We start from the raw sequence: 13,039 nt of genomic DNA on the forward strand, positions 1-13,039 counted from the left end.
GGAGCATGTATAAGGAAGCCTGCACATGGATCCTTCCATATTCCACCTGTGTTCTTTTTCCTTTGATCCAGCTGTGTATCCTTACAACATCATTGTAATTGTAATAATCTTAGCGTGAGAAGAACTATATCATGGGTCCCATGAGTCCTTTTAGTGACTCCCTGAACATGAGCTGGTTTTAGGGATACCCCTAAAACCACGTCTATCTAATCCAGCACTGAGTTCTGTCAATTCTGTTTCCTAAAATGTATTTCAAATGACTCTGCTTCTTTTCTTATCTGCTGTCATCACTCTGGAAGGTGATTTTGTGTTGGATTTTGAGAGGACCCAATAAATAACACGTTTCTTTCCTGCCTGAGTTTGGAATCAACTGAGATACAGAAAGTGATCAAAGTGTAAGCTGTGTTTATAATAAAAATCTAGATTGGAGTGGGTTAAATGTGCAGGCAAATGGACTTGCTAACAGTCTCCTGAATTAAACTGCTGCCTTCTGCCTTAGAGCTGTCCTCTTGAGAAGACAGGTGAGATTGTACTCCGCAGGCACACAGATCTGTAGAAAGGAGAAGGAAGGGGCTGAGCTGAGCGTACCAAAAAGGGAGTGAAGGTTGGAGATTTTAAGAAAAAATTAGAAGGCTTCTTGCTCACTCCTGATTTCTGTCTTCCAGGTGGAACTCCAAGTCCTGGGCATGAAGCAAATGAAACACAAGCTGGCCATAAGTGGGGTGTGGAGAAAGGAGTGTAGTCAGTGAACACCAGGGTAGTCTGCCCTGAGCCTGAAGCAAAACATGGGCCATTAGTACCAAGCCAGGCTTAGCAAATATGCACAGAGCTACGTGGGCCCAGCAAAGGCACAGCCCAGAGAGCCTTAGGTGAGGTGGGCCTTAGGGTGCAGACTGCTGCTCCTTGACCTTGAACCATGTTCAGAACATACTTATTCTACCACACTGGGACTCAGCAGAGATAGGGAGGCCACAAAGACCTCAGAAATCAGGCATAACTAAGGCAAGGACTATATTATAGGAAAAATGTCTTTTGCTACATTGGCCTTTCAGACAATACTGGGTAGAATAATATTTGCTGCAGTTAGAGGCAGTGAGATTAATGAAACTTATGCTTCAGGTCCCCTCGCATTTGTGGGCCCTTTCCAAGGTCCTAAGGGACCCTAGTAATGTGTTCACATGGTTGTCCTTTATATCCTTTTAATGTAATTTGGAAACATACAAAATTACAGAAAAGTAATACAGGGAACTCTATCCCCCAAACAGCCATTTGAGAATATGTTGTCCTTCTGATGGCCCATCAGCCCCTAATGCTTTAGTGTGTGTTTCCTCCAACAAAAAAAAGGATATTCTTCTATAGAACCACAATACAACCCTCAAAATCAGGAAGTTAACACTGACATATTTCCACTATCTAATCCTCACACCTAGTTCAGAATCAAGTTGGCTTTAGTTGTCATATCTCTTTAGCTTCCTTGGCTGGGGCAGTTCCTCAGTCCCTCCTTAACATTCATGACATTGACATTTATTTTGTGGAATATCTCTCAATTGAGGTTCGTCTGACATTTCCTCATGATTAGATTCAGGTCATGCATTTTTGACAGGAACATCACAGAGACGACTCTGTGCCCCTGTAGGGTTGCCACTCCACTCCCTTCTCGCTCAGCACAAGCTAGACTCACTCCACCACCATGTTAACATCTACCCCACTCGTGCTTTCACCCCACTCTGAGCCAGTGTGCATCACCCCACTCCCCCAGCCAGCCAGCATGGGTCTCTACTCTGTCCCACCTGCTGGCTTTAGGACTGAATTGTTCAGGAAGGAAAGAGAAGAGGGAAAAGAATAGTGGTCATATATTTCTGTAAAATGTACAGAAGTGAGATGATTTAACTTAAATGGATTAAGGCCTTTGTCTCTTTTCCTTCTGTCACTCAGGCATTTTAGGAATTTGGCTAAGAGGTAGTTGAGTTGGAAATACATGAGTTTAGTGGGATCATTTATATAATTTGCATCCAGTTCTGTGTATAGTTATGTTTTTGCTGGCTGTCCTAGTGTAGAAATGGCTTCCAAAAATACTCCCACTGTCCACTGTAATGACTCTCCTCATTTGCTGACATGGAGGTGAGGACTAGGGTTCTATTAACATGTGAATATGTGCTGTGATGTCTGGCTCAGAAAGTATGGGAGTACTGGAGGAAAAACAAGAGTTTGAAATGGTAGAGCCAGAAACTGCTCTATGGAAAATTCTGTCATCAGATTTTTTGTAAAATTGTAAGCATAAGATTCTGTTCTCATAGACATAGTACACATGGGATATGCTCAATAATACAGCATTTAAACTATAAATCCACCATATACCTTTCTTGATGGGAATCATGTGAAACAGAATTTATCAGGAGTCCTATGAGTACACAAACCTGTACTAGGACTACAAGCTGTTTTATGCTTCTTGTCAATTAAAAATGTTTAATGCAAATCAAAACCACAATGAGATATCACCTCATACCTGTCAGAATGGTTATCATCAAAAAGTCTACAAATAGCAAATGTTGGCAAGGATGTGGAGAAAAGGGAACCCTGTTGCACTGTTGGTGGGAATGTAAATTGGTGCAGCCACTACGGAGAACAGTATGGAGGTTCCTCAGAAAGCTAAAACTAGAATTACCATATGATCTAGCAATTCTACTCCTGAGTATATGTCTGAAGGAAATGAAAACACTAATTTGAAAAGATACATGCGTCCCAATGTTCATAGCAGTGTTGTTTACAATAGGCAAAATATGGAAGCAACCTAAGTGTCTATCGACAGATGAATGGATAAAGAAGATGTGATACATATATGCAATGGAATATTACTCAGCCATAAAAAAGAATGAAATTCTGCCATTTGCAACAACATGGATGGACCTAGAGGGTATTACGCTTAGTGAAATAAAACAGAGGAAGACAAATACTGTTACCACTTATATGTGGAATCTAAAAAAATAAATGGATGAATATAACAAAACAGAAACAGACTCACAAATGTAGAGAAAAAACTAGTGGTTACTAGTGGGGAGATGGAAGGGGAGAGAGCCAAGTTAGGGGTAGGGGATTAAAAACCACAAACTACTATGTATGAAATAAATAAGCCACAAGAATATATTGTACAGCACAGGGAATACAGCCAATATTTTGTAATAACTTTAAATGGAATATAATGTATAAAAATTTTGAATCACTATGTTGTACACCTGAAACTTATATAATATTGTAAATCAACTATACTTCAACTAAAAAAATGTTTTTAAAGATTATGCTGTAAGAAAGGTTGAGTTATCTTTTTTTTTTTAAATAGAAAATATTATCATGAAACATGAAGCAGGACTTCCCTGGTGGCACAGTGGTTAAGAATCCGCCTGCCAGTGCAGGGGACATGGGTTTGAGCCCTGGTCCAGGAAGATCCCACATGCTGCAGAGCAACTATACCCATGCACCACAACTACTGAGCCTGCACTCTAGAGCCCGTGAGCCACAACTACTGAAGCCCACACGCCTAAGAGCCTGCACTCTGCAACAAGAGAAGCCACTGCAATGAGAAGCCCATGCACTGCAACAAACAGTAACCCCCACTTGCCACAACTAGAGAAGGCCTGTGGACAGCAACGAAGCCCAACACAGCCAAAAATAAAATAAATAAATAAAAATATATATATATAGTTATAAAAAAATCTATTCAAGTATATTGAGGACAAGAGGGAATTTTTGAATCTGGACTGGATATTAGTTGATATTAGGGAACTGTTGTTAATTTTTTGATGATGCTTTTGTGGTTATGCAAGAATGTCTTAGGAGATGCATGCTCAGGTATTCAGAGGTGAGGTGTATGATATCATGATGTCTGCAACTAATTTTCAAGTTATTCAAAATCAACAACCAAAAATATGGATGAAAGCAAAGATGACAAAATGTTAACAACTGTTGAATCTCAGTAGTGAATATGTGGGTGTTCTTTTGTATTATTCTTCAAGTTTTCTGTATATTTTATAATAAAACGTAAAAAAAAAAAAAAAAGGGAAACCTATTTAACCTAGTGTTCCAAACATTTAACTATGAAACTCTTTTTTTCCTTTAGAATATATTAATATGGAAGCACCTGCTGCTTCACAAAGTATACTTGGACATGCTGGCCTAGGGCAGGCTGTCAGTGGCTACATTTTAAAAATATACTGTAATGATAAATGCTCAGTGAAGAGTAAAAATCTTAAAGAAAAATTCAAAATATACTTAAAAAATTTCATCCAGCTGTCTGAGGAAATGTTCGCTATATCATTTACAATGGGACCATTCTAATGCTCTTAACAGTGGTGTGACTTTATTGGCCAGAGGAATGAAGGTCACAGCTTACACTGTGATTCTTGAATGTCCAGTTTGCGTTACCCAAGTCCTTTCTCTTAGTATAACCTCATGGATGATGGTACAGGCTGAATTTTCAATCATCTATATCCTTCTGTGCTTAAAGAATTAGATGAAGTGATAGATCATTTAGAGCACTTAAGGAAGAGAAACAAATTTGCAAGCATAATTGACGATTCTTACTAGGGATGAAGTTATGAGACTTCATAGTTTCTTTTTTTTGTGTGTGTGTGTGTGTGTGTGTGTGTGATCTTCCCGGAACAGGGCTCGAACCCGTGTCCCCTGCATTGGCAGGTGGATTCTTAACCACTGAGCCACCAGGGAAGCCCCTATTATTTATTTATTTATTTTTGGCTGCATTGGGTCTTTGTTGCTGCGTGTGGGCTTTCTCTAGTCGTGGCGAGCGGGGGCTACTGTTCGTTGCGGTGAGCGGGCTTCTTATTGAGGTGGCTTCTCTTGCAGAGCACAGGCTCTAGGCATGCGGGCTTCAGTAGTTGTGGCATGTGGGCTCAGTAGTTGTGGCTCACAGGCTTAGTTGCTCCGCGGCATGTGGAATCTTCTTGGACCAGGAATTGAACCCATGTCCCCTGCACTGGCAGGTGGATTCTTAACCACTGTGCCATGAGGGAAGTCCCCTCATAGTTTCTTGTGATGGCTAATTTTATGTCAACTTGACTGGGCCATGGGCAGCCCAGATGTCTGGTTAAACATTATTCCTGCCTGTGCCTGTGTGGGTGTTTCTGGATGAGATTAGCATTTGAATTGGTAGATTGAGTAAAGCAGATTGTCTTCCCTAATGTGGGTGGACATCATGCAATCCACTGAGGGCCTGAATAGAACAAAACAGTGGAGGAAGGGAGAATTCGGAGAATTCACTCTGTCTGCCTGAGTGCTCATCTGGGACATCCATCTTATACTCTTTTTTTTTTTTTTTTTTTTTGCGGTACATGGGCCTCTCACTGTTGTGGCCTCTCCCGTTGCGGAGCATGGGCTCCGGATGCGCAGGCTCAGCGGCCATGGCTCACGGGGCCAGCCGCTCCGCGGCATGTGGGATCTTCCCGGACCGGGGCACGAACCCGCGTCCCCTGCATCGGCAGGCGGACTCTCAACCACTGCGCTACCAGGGAAGCCTTGTCTTCTACTCTTGATCTTGAACTACACCACCAACTCTTCTGGGTCTCCAACCTGCAGACAGAAGATTGTAGGACTTCTCAGCTTCTGTAATCACTTGGGCCAGCCAGTTACTTATAATGAATCAATCTCCCTCTCTCTCTTTCTCTTTCTTTCTCTCTCTGTCTCTGTCTCTCTCTATATATATATGTACTCTTTCTCTGGAGAACCCAGAAGAATGCATTCCTTATATCCATTTGGATGCCTTTAGAGAAAACAGCAATTCAAACTGATTAAACAAAAAGGAAATTTATTATTTCACATAACAAGATCTGAGGTTGGATGGCTCAGACTTTGGTTAATTCAGGTGCTCAGCTACATAATCAAAGACTTGGGTTTTTTACCTTTCTGCTGTTCTAGGATTAAGGTGTTGGCCTTCTCTTAGGGTTATCTTCCCTCTCTGGTTGCAAGATGGCTGTTAGAGCTTTAGGTCAAATCCATAAACTGTAATATCCAGAGAAAGAAGAGGAATTGCCTCTACTGGTATCTACTATTTAAGGTTACAAAACCTTTTCCAGTAGCCTCCAGAAGGTCTTACCTCTAGTTTCATTGCCCCACACCAGTCAACTAGCAGGAGGAATGGCATTACCATGGTTGTCTTAGATATATCTCCCAGAGCGGGGGATAGGGTTATCTTCCTTGGGGGATGGTGTGGCAGTTTTAAAATACGACTGCAAATTCTTTGACACCTCTTCCCTTAGAGGGTAGGGTTTATGTTCTCTGCCTTTGAATCTGGACAGGTTTGGAACTGCTTCCACCAGTAGAAACAGAGGATATGCTTCTGTGAGACTTTTGAGGCAAGGCCATACAGAGCCATGTGGCTTGTTCACTAGAACACTTGCTCTTGGAAACTTGAGCTGCCTTAGGAGAAGTTTGACTACTCTCTGGCTGTCATGCAGTGAGAAAGCCAAAGCCACATGGAGGGCGATAGGTAGGCACTTTGGTTGATGTTCCTGTTGAGTCCAGCTTTGAATATCCCAGCCAAGGCATCAGACATATGAGGAAAGAAGAAGCTCCCAGGTGATTTCTAGCCCTCTGAACACAATCAGGATTCTTCTAGCAAGGCAAGAGAATAAGAAATGTTCATGTGGACAACCAGAGAGCCTGCCACATTTTGGATGCCTGCTTCTGTATTGATGTCCATGGACATGAGGTTTCTCTAACACACTCAACTTTTAGATTAAAATTTTTTTAAAAAAGTACTTCCTGAGGTTAAGGACTTCCTTTGGGGACAATAAAAGATGCATCTCACAGATGTCTGGTTTGGCTCAGACATCTTGGACCTCTGAGGAGTTTCATATTCTAGACTTGGCTCCAGCTAAATTCACACCAAGCTCCCCTGGAAACACAGAGGGCCTCTGGAACTGATGAGCAAGACCATCTCCTAGTCTAATTTAGTACAACCTCAAAATATTAACTGAGGTAGAGACTAATCTACTGTAATAAACAGACTGCCAGAGTTCATGGCTTAAAGAAGACAGAAATTTATTTCTGTCACATAATCTTCTGAACAGTTTAGGCTGTCTGTGCTCCCACAAGATCCTGAAGGAACCTCTAGGACGTTGTCCTCATCTGCATGGCTGAACCTGATCATTGTGTCTTCCAGCCAATAGGAAGGGGAAAGAGAGCTTGGAGGAGCCCAAGCCCTATGTCTTAAGGCCCAAGTCTGGAAGCCACACATACCATGTTTGCTCACATTCCATCGCTGAGAACAGGTCACAGAGCTGTAACTAACTGCAAGAGAGACTGGGAAATATAGTCTGTGGCAGGGCAGCCACGTAAGAAGGGGAGAATGGATTTTGGTGACCAGTCTCCTCCATTCCTAGCAAGTGAGTTCTTTATTTGGATCATTTGGAGGCTGAAATGATGAAACTCTCTGACATAATTAGGTACTGTTTTTCTAAAATGCATTTCACCATTCTGGTAGCCATTTTTATCCAACATCCCCCCTCTCCCACCCCTGTCCCCCACTTGTGTATCTCTAGGCTGTGTCTCTAACAGACACGTAAGTCTGTAAAGCAAGACCTTTATCTGAGGCTCAGCGAAACTTCTTGGCTATTACTGTTCAGATGATGAAAAAAAACCCAAAACAAACAAACAGAAAACCCCACAGCTCTGTCACTTACTAGCTGTTTGATCCTGGGCAAGTTATCTGTAGACCCAATTTCCTTATCTATAAACTGAAGGTGGTTATGATATATTCCTTTTAGTCGTTATGAGCATTAAATGAATTAATGCTTGTAAAGTGCCAAACTTCATAGAAATTATTTAATAAATTTTGTCTGTTATTATTGTTGTGGTTCCCATTATTTATCTTATGGGTATTTTGTAAGGCAGACAATAGTACCTTGCTTAATAAAACGATACCCAGAACTGCCAGGGTTTGGCCATAGAAGGAGATTTCACCTTGTGGAAATGGGATTAGAGTTGGGGCTCTAATTCTATCCCCTGAGCTTGGGGTTCTCTCATTTCAAGTTAGCATGAGGCCTCATCATATTACATGGTAAGCAGTTAAATCTCCCAATTTAACATGTGGTTGGAGACTAGAACCCAGGTTTCTGATATCTGTGTCTTTTGACTCCCGTTTTGAATGCATCCAACACCACTTCACTACTCCGCCCATGATTTAGTTAACTGTTGCTGCAAAACAAACCACCCTAACACTTAATGGCTATGGTTTGTTATTCCTCACAAGTCTGTGGGTTAGCATGGTAGTTCTTCCTTTGGTTTCCCTTGGGCTCACTCATGTGGGTGCATTGAGCTGGAGGGTCATCTGGGAACTGCGCCCAGATAGAATGGCTGAGTAGCTGGGCCTCCGCTTGGCTTTTTCATGGCATGGTCACCTCAGGGCAGCTTTTCTGAGAAGGCAATCCCCATGCATAAATGCTTATCAAGACCCTGCTTGTGAGGGACTTCCCTGGTGGCACAGTGGTTAAGAATCCACCTGCCAATGCAGGGGAAATGGGTTCGATCCCTGGTCCAGGAAGGTCCCACATGACGTGGAGCAACTAAGCCCGGGTGCCACAACTACTGAGCCTGTGCTCGAGAGCCCACGAACCACAAACTACTGATACTGAAGCCCGAGCACTCTAGGGCCTGTGCTCCGCAACAAGAGAAGCCACTGCAATGAGAATCCCGCGCACCGCAACAGAGAGTAGCCCGTGCTTGCCACAACTAGAGAAAGCCCGCGTGCAGCAACGAAGACCCAACACAACCAAAATAAATAAATATATATATATATTTTTTAATTTAAAAAAAAGAGTTAATGATTGGGAAATGTGAAGATGTAGAAACAAAGAATAGCTGGTTGAGGAGCTAGTAACAATTTAGACTATAATTCTGTCACATTGCAGAATCACCAAACTCCCAGTTCCCTGAAAGATATAGATAAAGTCCTGACACACATTCCTAAGTTGTTTTTACAGGCAAGGTAGCCCCTCCAGATGAAAACCGCTAACCACAAGAACATGGACCCTAGACTGGTTGAAACCAGAAGGTTGATGATGCTTAAAATTTCACCTTTATGCCAACCAATCCGAGAATTGTCCATGAGCTAATCATGCCCTGCTCCTTGAACACTATAAAACACCTCACTGACCTCTCCGGGGTGGGCACGGTCCTTGAGGCACTAGCGTGCTGTGTTCCCTCTTTGCCTGGCAAAGAAATAAAGCTACTCCTTCTCTTTCCTCCAAACTCCGTCTCCATATTTCTATTTGACATCGGTGCACAGAGAGCCAGGATTTTGGCAGCAATAAGAACCTGAGAACTGCTAGAAAAGAGAAAGTGGATTCAAGGAAGGTATTTGACAATTACTGTGAGCATTCTCCCTTCTGTAAGGCCTAACTTCCTTATTACTATGTAGCACCATTGAGTGCATTAATCTTTCATAGATTCTCCAATATCCCTTCCTTCATTTCATGTGATATTACTCAGCTGGATTTTATCCCTCATAGCCCAGTGTTAGAGAATAACAATAGCTATCATATATTGAATACTGGGGTGAAACTGAAGAGACAAGCTGACAGGACCCGCCTCCCCAGCAATCAAGTATTTTACATACGTGAATCCTATGAAGCAAGGTAATAGAAACCTCATTTTATTGATGAGAAAACCAAGACTCAAAAAGATTCAGCAGGGCTTCCCTGGTGGTGCAGTGGTTGAGAGTCTGCCTGCCGATGTAGGGGACACGGGTTCGTGCCCCGGTCCGGGAAGATCCCACTATGCCACGGAGCAGCTAGGCCTGTGAGCCGTGGCCGCTGAGCCTGCACGTCCGGAGCCTGTGCTCTGCAACGGGAGAGGCCACAACAGTGAGAGGCCCACATACCACAAAAAACAAAAAACAAAACAAACAAACAAAAAAGATTCAGCAAACAGCTTAAAGTCACACAGCCACTAAGTTGTAGAGATGAAACAAGTCCAAGTCTTTAGGCTCCATAGACTCTGCTCTTTTCATGATATTACACTGTCTCAACTCAGCAAAACATGTTTAATTTAATTAGACTATTCATTTGTATTAGTATTTTATTAATGTTTTCCCTTTGATCGAGGGAACTTTAGGAATGGGAGAGAAACTGCTCAAATTTTCTACTTCCTTTCGTGTTTCCTAGGAAGTGGCTTAGGAAAAAATATTTTAAATCTATCTCTTCCACAAATGAGCTAGACTATTCTATTTTTAGTAAATGATTTATAGCTAGTTGTGGTTTTAGTTACACTCCTGGCTGTTTTCTACATATCTTCTCCTTCAAATTATGTAATAGCTCATGTTTACTTATTTTAGCTGTATGTTACTGTGTGGCTAGTTCTTTTTAAAAAATGCAGAATTATTTGAATTTAGTCTTTTAAGTTGTGGTGACATTTGCATTGTTGTCTATGTAAATAGTGCTCTCTGGAGTCCTGAAGTCCAGACCTGTTTGCAGCAGCTTAGTTAAAATCTAACTCCAAGGGGAATGTACAGTGGGTGAGGGGATGTTATTTGTTTCCTCCCAAACTCTAAATATGTGGTCTTGATGGTCCTCTAGTCATTTCCTGTTTGGGTGATACCTAGAAAAGAGATCAAGTTCAGGGTCATCCGCTCATTTCCCTTTGCTGTGCAGTTTGAGTGGTATGTCCTACTCTAGGAAGAGTCTAAATTTAGAATAACCTTTGGGGGCTTCCTTGAGTGGGACAGAGCTGAAATTATGAGTTGTCTATAGCAATGTAGATTCCTAGGATCAGTGGTCATGATTCTGAGGTGGTGCTTTAAGTTTCTTAACCTAGAAATGCCACCAGGGATGGGAACGAAGTCACCTAGATCTACCTTCAAATTTCAGATATAGTTAAAGTTAGAGAAAGTTTCTTAGTTATAGAAGAGAAACATTTTAGTATGAAGTAGATTTAACCAAATCTTCCACAAAATCTAGGGAAATGTAGTTTAATTGTATTTTAAATTAACTACTTGAATTGGAATTCTGTATTTTTGACCCAGATGGAAATTTCTCTTAATTTCTAGATGGTAATCAGCTGTAAATCTTCAATAGATTTAAAAAATCAATCCTTTTAACAATTTTGCAATTGTTTAAAAGTTTAGTCTGGCCTCCCAACAAGCATTTCCCCTTCTTTCTTTCCTAAAAGAAAGAATGAGAGTCTCATTTTTCACCCCTTCTCTATGCAACTCATATCTTCAGTTCCAGGTCCAAGTCAGTCATGGTGGCCCTGTTTCCCTTGCAATGATATGTCTAGATATGGACTGGCCAATGAACCATGTGGGAAAGTCTATCCAGGACATCTAAGAAATGTTTCTTCATTCTTATAAAGAGTGAAAATAAGAGAGAATCTCCTTCTGCACATTGTCATGTTTGAATGTGATGCCTGGAACTGCAGCAGCCATTTTGTGACCTCAAGGGAAACTGACTTTAATGTCAAGCCCACCAGTTCAGGATGGCAGAATAGAAAGACGAAAAGGATTTAGGTCCTTGGTTATGAAGTTATGAAGCTACTCAATTAACCAATCCTGGAGCAGCCCTACCACTGAACTTCTTGTTATGCGAGATAATAAATTTAAGCCAGCTGTATCTGTTTTTCTGTTAGTGTGTTCTCAACTGCAGAAAACAGAAAATCTGACTCAGTTGGCTTAAATTACCTTGTTGAGAGCATTCTAAGTGATAAAACATTATAGGTCATATTTTGAGGTCTCTGAGCTTCTTCCTTGATCCCTGCCTCTAGGTATTCCCCCCTTCCAATTAGTTGATCCTTCACACCATCATTGGAATGACTTTGCAGAATTCAAATCTGATCATACTGCAACTCTGGTTAAATCTTTCAAAGGCTATTTTTGGCTTTCTTGGTGTGGCAAACAGACTTTTCTTCACTGGGTCTGGGCTGGATCTCTGTGGCCACATATCCCATCAGGTCAGACCCCACAGGCACCCTAATGCTAGATACTTCAACTATTGCCATTCCTTAACCATGCTATGTTCTCTCTCACTTATGCTTTACAAATGCTAGTCCCAACTGCATAGAATACCTTCCCCTATCTGATGGGTCACCCCCACCATCCCCCAGGCTCCCAAGGTTGTTAGATGTTCTTCTTCAGTGTCCTGACACCCAGACTGGAACCCCTATTAAAGCACATCTGACTGTTTTTGTGCTGTATTTGTCAGATTGTCTCCTACATATGATTATAAGGTCTTTGAGGGAAAATGTGTCTTATTCATTTTAGCATCTCCAATGCCTAGTACATTGCTTGGCACAAAATAAGCGAGTAAAAAATGTTTATTAATGAATAAAAATAATGCTATAACCCAGATTTAGGTTCCTGAAGACAATTGTGTTCTTTTCTCTTTAGGTGGCTTATTCTTGGTATACTGCATGCCATACCTTCCTCATCAGGGTAGGGAGGATGAAAGAGAGGAAGGAAAACCTCTAACTATATAACATTTTTGGACAAGATTTTGGAGGAAGGTAAGCCAAGTTTAATGAAGATTTCTTTTTGTAAATCTTTTTCTTATTCTATCTATGCCTGATTCACATGATGAATTAATCAACAAATGTGTGTTGTGTACCTACTGTGTATCAAACATTGTTTAAGAGTTTGGGATTCATCAATGAACAAAACAAGGAAGTCCTCAGAGAGCATTGGCTTCACAAGTGAACTTTACCAGTCATTTCTCCTTTCTGGATCTTAATCCTGCGTTTGTGCATGAACAGGAAAGACTGTAATGGAAAGCCTGCAGATTCTCAGATGAAACATTGGTAAACAGATGGATATTTGTTCCTAAGAGCTGCCACTTTTCTCTAGAGCCAAGGACAGTTAGGAGGAGGAGGTCACTGACTAAATCTGCTCCTTGACCTTGTTCTCAGCAATCCACACCAATAGGCATTGCCTTTGTTTGAAAAAAGAGAGTTTTATATATCCATGCAGCATTGGGAGGTTGTAGCTTTCTTCCTAGCTGCGAATATCCCTAAGACTCCACCTGGGACAGTGAGCCTCACCCCT

General features: G+C 41.5%; 1 protein-coding gene across 3 annotated transcripts in view; it reads left to right on the top strand.

The window, feature by feature from the left end:
* SKIC3 (SKI3 subunit of superkiller complex) overlaps positions 1-13,039 on the top strand; it is a 155,128-nt gene that overhangs the window by 3,298 nt on the left and 138,791 nt on the right. For all 3 annotated transcript variants that reach the window (XM_049707062.1, XM_049707063.1, XM_049707064.1), the window contains one exon: positions 12,389-12,504. The gene's annotated coding sequence lies outside the window, so the exon portion shown is untranslated. Of the gene's footprint in view, positions 1-12,388; positions 12,505-13,039 lie in introns of those variants that run through there.

This window comes from Orcinus orca, chromosome 3 (assembly GCF_937001465.1).
Source record: "Orcinus orca chromosome 3, mOrcOrc1.1, whole genome shotgun sequence".
NCBI lineage: Eukaryota > Metazoa > Chordata > Mammalia > Artiodactyla > Delphinidae > Orcinus > Orcinus orca.